Source organism: Bubalus bubalis, chromosome 15 (genome assembly GCF_019923935.1).
Source record: "Bubalus bubalis isolate 160015118507 breed Murrah chromosome 15, NDDB_SH_1, whole genome shotgun sequence".
Classification (NCBI taxonomy): domain Eukaryota; kingdom Metazoa; phylum Chordata; class Mammalia; order Artiodactyla; family Bovidae; genus Bubalus; species Bubalus bubalis.
The window spans coordinates 39,593,032-39,605,529 of NC_059171.1; the positions used below are offsets into that span (position 1 = coordinate 39,593,032).

Here is a 12,498-nt window from a genome sequence, read left to right on the forward strand (position 1 = left end):
CGTAATAAAGTAGGCAACTTTGTTTCTCAAATGGTAACCTGCAGCCAGCTTTTAAAATTTCAAATTTGTTATATTGATAGATATGTGTGTATATGTGCTCAGTTGTGTCCGACTTTCTGCGACCTTGTGAATGAGATGCCATTCCCTTTTGCAGGGATCTTCCAGACCCAGGTATCAAACATGCGTCTTTTGTGTCTCCTGCATTAGAGGCAGATTCTTTACCACCTTGCCACGTGGGAAGCCCCCATTGATAGGTATAGTGCTTTTAGAAAATACAATAAAAACAAATCCCTGAGGTTCAGAGAATCTCAACTTCTTGCAAGATCACAGAGCATTGTTGATGGCTGGTACAAAGTAGAATTGGGACATGAATTGATATAATCTGCTTCTGTTCTCACTGTAGTTTCATTTTTCCTTTTCTTTGTATTCAGAGTTATTCAATTTTAATATGGATATCTCTTCCAATCTTTGGGGAAAAAGATACATTTTTGAGGGGTATCAGTTAAGCACTTGAAGTCAAGGCCTTGCACTAGGTACTGTGCAACCACTAATTTACATGGTACAGTTCTGTCTATTCTGAGCTTACACAGAAGTGATGATTGGGGAATTAACTTTGCATTGAGACCAGGATACACAAAACACAAATTCTTCAAATGAAGACAGCCAAATAAAACTCCCAGGATCCTTGCTTTATAAGTGACAATGTTGTATTAGGAATATTCTTGAATTCAGATAACACCCATCAGAAAGAATTAGAGGTGGAAAAATAAGATTCTTAAGTAGATTATTTTCAAGTTTCTGAAAGATAAAGGTATTTCTGCTTTAATATAAAGATTGAAGAAATGAAAAGAGGTTTAAGAAAAAATGTTAATGGAAATAAAAACAGGTGGTTTGTAAATTCCTAGCAAGAATCTCTGTAATTTTATGTATAATTTTCTGGTGAATAGGAAAACAGAACAGTTAGTAGAAAACACACTCCCTTCGTTAGTTTAACTGCACTGGGCTCCATTAGCTGTTATAGAAAACATTTGTTTCTATTTTATCTTTGGTTTTTAGGAAAGACACTTTTTCTATGCTTTGAATTAAGTGTTAATAGGATGACTATTTCACATTGGATAACTACAAATTGCTTATTTAGGTGTTTCTATGGTTCAGCAACTAAGCATCGATGAATATGTAATTAGCTTTTAAACTCGACCCTGATAGGCAATATGCAATTGCGGCTTTATGGAACTTCATTTAACATGTCCCTAAGCATTTTTACAATGTTAAATAGAAAATGTGACCTGGTATTTGCTTCAGTGAAATGAATTTATCCCCCAACAGACAGGTGATCTATATAAAAGTTTGAGAACAACTTAGTGTAGTGATATTAATGCAAAATCAGCTATAAGGACTACAGTATGTGGAATATTTAGGAAATAGAAAGGAAGTTGCCATTACCTGGAAAATTCATTTAAAAATTGTTTAATATGAAGATACAATATAAAGCACCAAAAACAGAGAATATATATGTATGGGCTGGGTGAAGCACAAGGTGGAATCAAGATTGCTGGGAGAAATATCAATAACCTCAGATATGCAGATGACACCACCCTTATGGCAGAAAGTGAAGAGGAACTAAAAAGCCTCTTGATGAAAGTGAAAGTGGAGAGTGAAAAAGTTGGCTTAAAGCTCAACATTCAGAAAATGAAGATCATGGCATCCAGTCCCATCACTACATGGCAAATAGATGGGGAAGCAAGGCAAACAGTGAGAGACTTTATTTTCTTGGGCTCCACAATCACTGCAGATGGTGACTGCAGCCATGAAATTAAAAGATACTTGGTCCTTGGAAGAAAGGCTATGATCAACCTAGACACCATATTAAAAAGCAGAGACATTACTTTGTCTACAAAGGTCCATCTATCAAAGCTATGGTTTTCCAGTAGTCATGTATGTATGTGAGAGTTGGCCCATAAAGAAAACTGAGCATTGGAGAATTGATGCTTTTGAACTGTGGTGTTGGTGTAGACTCTTGAGAGTCCCTTGGACTGCAAGGAGATCCAACCAGTCCATCCTAAAGGAAATCAGTCCTGAATATTCTTTGGAAGGACTGATGCTGAAGCTGAAGCTCCAATACTTTGGCCACCTGATGTGAAGAACTGACTCACTGGAAAAACCCTGACGCTGGGAAAGATTGAAGGTGGGAGGAGAAGGGGTCAACAGAGGATAAGATGGTTGGATGGCATCACCGACTCAATGGACATGAGTTTGAGTAAGCTCTGGGAGTTGGTGAAGGACAGGGAAGCCTGGTGTGCTGCAGCCCATGGGATCTCAAAGAGTCTGTCACAATTTAGTGACTGAACTGAACTGATGCATAGTTTTAGACATAAAATAACAAACACTTAAGTAGGTTTTGGCCAACATGACTGGAGGTTAAGCTGACTAGCTGAAATTCAGTTAGACAAATTTTCATAGTTCTAAAATTCTATCCGGAAATGATAAGAATGTTTCTGAAATTGTTAAAGAAAATTCTTTCTCCTCTTGAAGGTTGCATTATGAGATAAGAGATGCTAAGAAAGCTTTCTGTAGCATGTTTTGGTAGCAGGAAAGATCACAGAGCATGGGGGAAATAGAAAACTAAGGTTGTTTTCTGAAATACTATGAAAATAATAATAATAATAACAATAAAATCCCTCCCAAATTCCCCTGCTTTCTCAATTGAGTACAGAAATAAAACAACTGCATTCCAGTTCTATCACTAAGTATCAATATTTTATTGGAATCAGGGAAAATATTTCATGATTATTTCAAAGAGATTAATAATTACTATAAATCTCTGGACTCTCATTTTGATACCAGGTAAATATTCTTAAAAGATAGATAGCATTTAAAAAGAAAAGGGAATATCTGTTTTTCCATAAGTAATAGTCTTGGGAATTATGTAGGAAGTCATCAATAAAAGATTACTTCAAAATACTTTCTGTAGACATATAAACTTAAGAAAAGCTTTCTTTAATTTTTATTTGATTATTTAGACATAGTCTACATTCACATATCTGTGTATAAAAGACTTTCATTGTATCATATGTATATAAAATTATATTTATTTCTAATTCTGAGGAAAATGCCAGCCATCTTAATATGTACTTATTTTTTAAAATTTAATTATATTATTTTTACCTTGTTTGAAATTAGCCCACATGCTATATAGCAGATACTATGAGCACAGCTTCCGTGCTACTATTTCTCCTTTTATTAATATGACCACTGAGACCGGAATTCAGATCCGATGGGAAAGGGCACTGGAGGGTTTAATTTATTTTTAAATTTTTACCTTATGATTATTTTCTTGATAACATATTACTTGTTTTCTTGATTATTAAAGTAAAGCATGTTCTTAGTATAAAATGCAAAAATGTAGTCATGTGTGCACTGACTTCATGTTCTACTCCTCACCCTGGGCAGATCCAAGACTTTTGAGTGAGGGTAAAGGGGGTCAGGGACATTTAATAAAAATGATTATTGGAGATATAAAAGGCATAAAAATTAAGGAAGATAAATAAAAAGTATCACATTGCAACATTTAGGAGAAATTCCAAGGGATTCTAGACTTTATAGAGGGACAAAACAAAGAGAGAAGACGGATCAACTCAATGGCATTTTGGCCCTCAAAACAGTTTCCATCTGTGGCTGAATTGTGCATGTCCGATTCAGTTTCCCTAGCCAGGAATTTCTCTCCTGCACTTGACATATCAATTAATTTTCACAAAATGCATCCAGTAATTAGAGGTGGAGCCACAATAGTATAAGTAGCTCCACCATGAAGGCATGGTTTGGGAAGGAATTTGGGAGGACATTGTGATGTAAACCAAGAGCAAGCTCACAGAGTTATATATATATATATAGTTTAATTAGAGGGTAATTACCTTACAATATTGTGATGGTTTTTGCCATACATCAGCATGAATCAGCATTAGGTATCACAAGGGTTATTTTAAAAGCTGCTAAGGCAATGGCACCCCACTCCAGTACTCTTGCCTGGAAAATTCCATGGATGGAGGAGCCTGGTAGGCTGAAGTCCATGGGATCACTGAGAGTCGGACACGATTGAGTGACTTCACTTTCACACATTGGAGAAGAAAATGGCAACGCACTCCAGTGTTTTTGCCTGGAGAATCCCAGGTTCGGTGGAGACTGGTGGGCTGCCATCTATGGGGTCGCGCAGAGTCAGACACGACTGGAGTGACTTAGCAGCAGCAGCAGCAAGGAACATCTAGACACTGCCAGCGTATTGTTTCTCCTCTTGCCTCTAGCATCAAGGGTTGTCTTGGCTTCAGCATAATTGTACAGCAGCACCATGGATGGGAAAACTGCAGATGTTCCCTCTCCTGGTATCTTTACATAGTTGAGCTGGGTGCTGAGAAGCATTGACAACTCTCCACGAAGTCTGTATCTCTGCCCTTATCATCATCTATGAGGTTTGCATCTTTCAGAGCAGGGAGGGCTTCACCAGGGTAAAGGAGCAGAAAAATCAGCATCTCCTCACTCATAGGCAACATGAGCAGCATTGTTACTTGTTTTGTATTTTGCTTTGTTTCTTTTCCTGTGCATTAAAAAGAAAAAGAAAAAAACCATGTATCTGAGATTATACTATATCATGTCATTTTGCTTTTTTGTCCTTCTGCATATATGTGCACATAGAGAAGGAAATATAACCCACTCCAGTGTTCTTGCCTAGAGAATCCCATGAACAGAGGAGCCTGGTGGGCTGCTGTCTCTAGGGTTGCACAGAGTTGGACACGACTGAAGCGACTTAGCATGCATACATGCATTGGAGAAGGAAATGGCAATCCACTCAAGTGTTCTTGCCTGGAGAATCCCAGGGACAGAGGAGCCTGTTGGGCTGCTGTCTATGGGGTCACACAGAGTCGGACACGACTGAAGCGACTTAGCAGCAACAGCAGCAGCAGATCTAGCTACACACATTCATTCTATCATTCATCATTCTTCACAAACATGACTCTAATGGTTGCATTTTTTGCTGTTGTATATGTGGTATTTTTTCATATGAATATATTTCTAAAATTCTTTCATTGTGTCAATATTAGCTTACCTAACCATTTTCGTCTTAATAGAAGTGTAAATTATTTCTTTGTTTCACTATTAGAGCAAGGCAGTGGCAGTGGAAACCCTTACAGATGCTTCTAAGTGTGGATATATGTCCATAATATGTTCATCAACATGATTATTGTGTTGAAGAGTACACACCTCTTGGGTAGGTACTGCCTTAATCACAAACAACATACCATTCCAAAAAGGAAGTCTTAAATGTCTGCTCCTTTATCCTCACTGTCTTCTTTTTCTATGTTCCACTTTCCCAACATACAGATCAGATGAGATCAGATCAGTTGCTCAGTCGTGTCCGACTCTTTGCGACCCCATGAATTGCAGCACGCCAGGCCTCCCTGTCCATCACCAACTCCCAGAGTTCACTCAGACTCACATCCATCGAGTCAATGATGCCATCCAGCCATCTCATCCTCTGTCGTCCCCTTCTCCTTCTGCCCCAATCCCTCACAGCATCAGAGTCTTTTCCAATGAGTCAACTCTTCGCATGAGGTGGCCAAAGTACTGGAGTTTCAGCTTCAGCATCATTCCTTCCTAAGAAATTCCAGGGCTGATCTCCTTCAGAATGGACTGGTTGGATCTCCTTGCAGTCCAAGGGACTCTCAAGAGTCTTCTCCAACACCACAGTTCAAAAGCATCAATTCTTTGGTGCTCAGCCTTCTTCACAGTCCAACTCTCACATCCATACATGACCACAGGAAAAACCATAGCCTTGACTAGACGAAGCTTTGTTGGCAAAGGAATGTGTCTGCTTTTGAATATGCTATCTAGGTTGGTCATAACTTTCCTTCCAAGGAGTAAGTGTCTTTTAATTTCATGGCTGCAGTCACCATCTGCAGTGATTTTGGAGCCCCCAAAAATAAAGTCTGACACTGTTTCCACTGTTTCCCCATCTATTTCCTCTGAAGTGGTGGGACCAGATGCCATGATCTTCATTTTCTGAATGTTGAGCTTTAAGCCAACTTTTTCACTCTCCACTTTCACTTTCATCAAGAGGCTTTTGAGTACCTCTTCACTTTCTGCCATAAGGGTGGTGTCATCTGCATATCTGAGGTTATTGATATTTCTCCCGGCAATCTTGATTCCAGCTTGTGTTTCTTCCAGTCCAGCGTTTCTCATGAGGTACTCTGCATATAAGTTAAGTAAACAGGGTGACCATATACAGCCTTGACGAACTCCTTTTCCTATTTGGAACCAGTCTGTTGTTCCATGTCCAGTTCTAACTGTTGCTTCCTGACCTGCACATAAATTTCTCAAGAGGCAGGTCAGGTGGTCTGGTATTCCCATCTCTTTCAGAATTTTCCACAGTTTATTGTGATCCACACAGTCAAAGGCTTTGGCATAGTCAATAAAGCAGAAATAGATGTTTTTCTGGAACTCTCTTGCTTTTTCCATGATCCAGCAGATGTTGGCAATTTGATCTCTGGTTCCTCTGCCTTTTCTAAAACCAGCTTGAACATCAGGAAGTTCACGATTCACATATTGTTGAAGCCTGGCTTGGAGAATTTTGAGCATTACTTTACTAGCATGTGAGATGAGTGCAATTGTGCAGTAGTGTGAGCATTCTTTGGCATTGCCTTTCTTGGGGATTGGAATGAAAACTGACCTTTTCCAGTCCTGTGGCCACTGCTGAGTTTTCCAAATTTGCTGGCATATTGAGTTTAGCACTTTCACAGCATCATCATTCAGGATTTGGAATAGCTCAACTGGAATTCCATCACCTCCACTAGCTTTGTTCGCAGTGATGCTTTCTAAGGCCCACTGGACTTCACATTCCAGGATGTCTGGCTCTAGGTCAGTGATCACACCATCGTGATTATCTGGGTCGTGAAGATCTTTTTTGTACAGTTCTTCTGTGTATTCTTGCCACCTCTTCTTAATATCTTCTGCTTCTGTTAGGTCCATACCATTTCTGTCCTTTATCGAGCTCATCTTTGCATGAAATGTTCCTTTGGTATCTCTGATTTTCTTGAAGAGATCTCTAGTCTTTCCCATTCTGTTGTTTTCCTCTATTTCTTTGCATTGATCACTGAAGAAGTCTTTCTTATCTCTTCTTGCTATTCTTTGGAACTCTGCATTCAGATGCTTATATCTTTCCTTTTCTCCTTTGCTTTTCACTTCTCTTCTTTTCACAGCTATGTGTAAGGCCTCCCCAGACAGCCATTTTGCTTTTTTGCATTTCTTTTCTATGGGAATGATCTTGATCCCTGTCTCCTGTACAATGTCACGAACCTTATTCTATAGTTCATCAGGCACTCTATCAGATCTAGGCCCTTAAATCTATTTCTCACTTCCACTGTATAATCATAAGGGATTTGATTTAGGTCATACCTGAATGGTCTAGTGGTTTTCCCTACTTTCTTCAATTTAAGTCTGAATTTGGCAATAAGGAGTTCATGGTCTGAGCCACAGTCAGCTCCTGGTCTTGTTTTTGCTGACTATATAGAGCTTCTCCATCTTTGGCTGCAAAGAATATAATCAATTTGATTTCAGTGTTGACCATCTTGTGATGTCCATGTGTAGAGTCTTCTCTTGTGTTGTTGGAAGAGGGTGTTTGTTATGACCAGTGCATTTTCTTGGCAAAACTCTATTATTCTTTGCCCTGCTTCATTCCGTATTCCAAGGCCAAATTTGCCTGTTACTCTAGGTGTTTCTTGACTTCCTACTTTTGCATTCCAGTCCCCTATAATGAAAAGGATATCTTTTTGGGGAGTTAGTTCTAAAAGGTCTTGTAGGTCTTCATAGAACCATTCAAGTTCAGCTTCTTCAGCGTTACTGGTTGGGGCATAGACTTGGATTACTGTGATATTGAATTGTTTGCCTTGGAAACGAACATAGATCATTCTGTCGTTTTTGAGATTGCATCCAAGTACTGCATTTCGGACTCTTTTGTTGACCATGATGGCCACTCCATTTCTTCTGAGGGAGTCCTGCCCGCAGTAGTAGATATAATGGTCATCTGAGTTAAATTCACCCTGTCCAGTCCATTTCAGATTGCTGATTCCTAGAATGTCGACATTCACTCTTGCCATCTCTTGTTTGACCACTTCCAATTTGCCTTGATTCATGGACCTGACATTCCAGGTTCCTATGCAATATTGCTCTTTACAGCATCAGACCTTGCTTCTATCACCAGTCACATCCACAGCTGGGTATTGTTTTTGTTTTGGCTCCATCCCTTCATTCTTTCTGGAGTTATTTCTCCACTGATCTCCAGTAGCATCTTGGGCACCTACTGACCTGGGGAGTTTCTCTTTCAGTATCCTATCATTTTGCCTTACCTGGGGAGTTTCTCTTTCAGTATCCTATCATTTTGCCTTTTCATACTGTTCATGAGGTTCTCAAGGCAAGAATACTGAAGTGGTTTGCCATTCCCTTCTCCAGTGGACCACATTCTGTCAAATCTCTCCACCATGACCTGCCCGTCTTGGGTTGCCCCACGGGCATGGCTTAGTTTCATTGAGTTAGACAAGGCTGTGGTCCTAGTGTGATTAGATCGACTAGTTTCCTGTGAGTATGGTTTCAGTGTGTCTGACCTCTGATGCCCTCTTGCAACACCTACTGTCTTACTTGGGTTTCTCTTACCTTGGGTGTGGGGTATCTCTTCACAGCTGCTCCAGCAAAGCGCAGCCATTACTCCTTACCTTGGATGAGGGGTATCTCCTCACCACTGCCCTTCCTGACCTTAAATGTGGGATAGCTCCCCTGGGCCCTCCTGCGCCTGCGCAACCTCTGCTCCTTGGACATGGGGTTGCTCCTCCCCACCGCGGCCATTGGCCTCGGGCTTAGGGGCGTGGGGTAGCTTCTCCTGGCTGCTGCCCCTGACCTCGGACGCGGGTAACTCCTCTCGTCGCAGCTCCTGGCCTTGGGCGTGGGTTGCTCCTCCCGCCCGCCGCCCCTGGCCTCCGGCATGGGGGTGTGGGGTAGTTCCTCCCGCCCGCCGCCCCTGACCTCGGACGCTGGGTATCTCCTCTCGGCCACCCCCCGATGACCTCGGACTTAGAGTAGCTCCTTTTCGGCCGTTCCTGCGCCATCGCAGTCTGGTACTCTTGGCCGCTGCCCCTGACCTCGGACGTGGGGTAACTCCTCTTGGCTGCCGCCCTTCAGGCATGGGGTCCTCCCGGCTTCTGCCCCTGACCTCGGATGTGGGGTGGCTCCTCTTGGCCGCCAATGGCGCGCCCGTTGCAGCCGCCTGTGCTATGGTGTGCCCGTTGCAGCCGCCAACATACATCGCTCTCTCAAAACCCCTTCCTGCTCCTTTGGGAAGCCCCATTCCTCTCCACAGGAAGAGATTTATCCTCTTGATCCGTTTCACTATTGTATAAACTTAAAAGGTGACTTTCGAGGGACACCTCAAGAGGGCCTCCTCTGCTTGATCATGACAACCTCTGAACAGTGCAACGGACTGCCTTGAAGCTCTGGGGGTTCAGTTTTGGTTCACATTTCTCACTGGAATTTCCCTCAAATTAGCCATGGCTAGTTTCCTCACCATGTTTCTAGGATGTTGGTTAATTCACCAATGCAGTATCATTGTTGCTGTTCTTCAGTCACTCACTCGTGTCTGACACTTTGCAACCCCATGAACTGAGGCATGCCAGACCTCTCTGTCCATCACCTTCTCCTGAGGTGTGCCCAAGTTCATGTCCATTGCATTGGTAATGCCATCCAGCCATCTCTTCCTCACAAATAATTGTCTACATTTGGAGAAGGCAATGGCACCCCGCTCCAGTACTCTCGCCTGGAAAATCCCATGGACGGAGAAGCCTGGTAGGCTGCAGTCCATGGGGTCAGTAAGAGTCAGATACAACTGAGCAACTTCACTTTCACTTTTCACTTTCATGCATTGGAGGAGGAAATGGCAACCCACTCCAGTGTTCTTACCTGGAGAATCCCAGAGACGGGGAGCCTGGTGGGCTGCCGTCTATGCGGTCGCACAGAGTAGGACATGACTGAAGTGACTTGGCTGCAGTATGTAGGAAAAGAAGCTTCTATCAGTGTGTCTTTATCTTTGTTTCTCTTAGAATAATTTGTTGTTGTTGTTTAGTTACTAATTTGCATCAGATTCTTTTGCAACTCCATAGATTGTAGCCCACCAGTCTCCTCTGTTCATGGGATTTCCTAGGCAAGAATACTGGAGTGGGTTGCCATTTCCTCTTCCAGGGGATTTTCCCTACCCAGGGATTTAACTCTCATCTCCTGCATTGATAGGCAAATTCTTTACTACTGTGCCACCAAGGAAGCTTTTTAAAATAATAGATCCCACCATAATCATACTAAACCTAATAGCAGCTTGTAACACAAGTGAAACAAGACTGGATAAGCATGAGGTCTTGTAGGCATGGCATCAATTTTGATGACATATTTTTGCTCCAAATTGAAGGGTCTCGGCAGACTCACATTCATCACACTACTCATGCACCCTTACACTTAACTCTCACAAGATGCTAAGTGGTTATTGTCACTCCCTTTTAGAAGAGTGACAGTAGAAGGCACTAGAGTTTAGAATGATTAGATTTGTTGAAGGTCACAAAGGTAATGCAAAAGAGCAGGGGTTTATCTAACACTGGGGACCATGGAGTTAACCCCTAGGCCATCACCATCATCATGATCCCCACTGTCATCATCAGTACCTAACTCTTAAACAGTTCTCACTGGAGAAGGCAATGGCACCCCACTCCAGTACTCTTGCCTGGAAAATCCCATGGATGGAGGAGCCTGGAGGGCTGCAGTCCATGGGGTCGCTGAGGGTCGGACACGACTGAGCGACTTCACTTTGACTTTTCACTTTCATGCGCTGGAGAAGGAAATGGCAACCCACTCCAGTGTTCTTGCCTGGAGAATCCCAGGGACGGGGGAGCCTGGTGGGCTGCCATCTATGGGGTTGCACAGAGTCGGACATGACTGAAGTGACTTCGCAGCAAACAATTCTCACTATGTGTTAGTCCACAGTTCTAAGTCCTTTACGGTACTGACAACCAGTGAAGTACACTATTTTATTATTGTCATTTGACAGAGCTCTTTGAAGTATATAGTATGACTATTGCCATTTTAAACAGGGAAAATTGGAAACAGAGAGGTTATAAAACTTGGAAAATGTCACACAGCTGGGAAGTGAAGAGCCAGGATCTGAAATCTGTATCTTTGTGCTTAAGTTCTATAGCAACCTGCATCATATTGAAAGTGTAACTTGTTTTGTTTATTCTTTGGAAAATTCAGTTCGTGGCTACCGCATTGGACACCTTGAAAAAAAACCTAACAGCCATTTTTACGTTCCCATGTCCACGATCATAATTCTGCAATTTCCATGTGTCAGGTGCCAGAGTACTTGAGGGGTTAAGTTTCCAATCTGTTGGAGTCACAAGTTTACTACTGAATGTGATTGTATCCTGAGCTCCCCGCCTCTTGCACCTCTTTCATTTTGTGTCCCTTGCATTAGTACATATCTGATCTTCCTTTTAAAAAAAAGTTATTCTTTTCATGAATGTGTATTTATTTGTTAGTTTTAAGTACTTTCTTTGTGTTTTGACTGTTCCTGCCAAGGTTAATCTTTACCTCATTTTAGTTGCCCTCTGGATCATCATGTTTTTCTTTGCTTTCTATCTTTCTCTTTCCATTTTATTTTTTAGATGACATCTGTAGATCAGCTTGACCCTTTTTCTTCTATTGCTTGCATCTATTATTTCCATGATTTGAGATGATTTGTTTGAGATTATATAATTAATTATGATTCCTTATTCTGTATTTCATATATATGTAAATAGTATATATAAATACATAAATAGTATATGTATATAATTTCCAAGGTTCCTAAATTAATGAGCTGTTATTCATTACCCATAATCTCTTTATGTTACCTACTAACTGGTATGTGACTTTTTGACTTTAATTATTATATCAACCATTTATCTGAATTCTCCTATTGCAGCTCTGAAAGGGGGAAAAAAGGATCATGTTTATTGGAAATAAAATAAAATAATAATAATGCTATTTCCAGCAAACATGATCTTTTTTCCCCACTTAGAGCTAGAACAGGACTCAACTGTCTCTTCGATCAAGAGAGTTTTCCTATTTCCCTACCATGACCTTTCCTAATTCAATCTTCCGGAAGAACTTCTAGGAAACTTCAAAACTCCTTTACTCATTGTTTTCCTCTAAGTCTTCCTTGACTTGACTTTCCTTCCTCTTTTCGACCTCTTGCATTCTCTGTAGGTACCTCTGTTCTCACTTCGCTAATTGCCGTTGTGTGTTTACCTCATTGTCCAGCGCTTCCCATTTTCAGACTGAGTCTTTGAGGGCAAGGACTTTCCAACTTTTCTTTGTATTCTTATAGTCCAGAAGAGTCTCCAGGTAAGGAAAAAAAAAAAAAAAAAAAAGAGAGACAAGCAC

General features: G+C 41.3%; 1 non-coding gene across 1 annotated transcript; it reads right to left on the bottom strand.

Moving 5' to 3' along the window:
* Window positions 1-3,164: 3,164 nt before the first annotated feature.
* Window positions 3,165-3,296, bottom strand: LOC112579281. The gene has a single exon (XR_003103776.2). It is a non-coding gene; the product is annotated as a small nucleolar RNA SNORA61 (small nucleolar RNA).
* Between the last annotated feature and the right edge of the window lie 9,202 nt (window positions 3,297-12,498).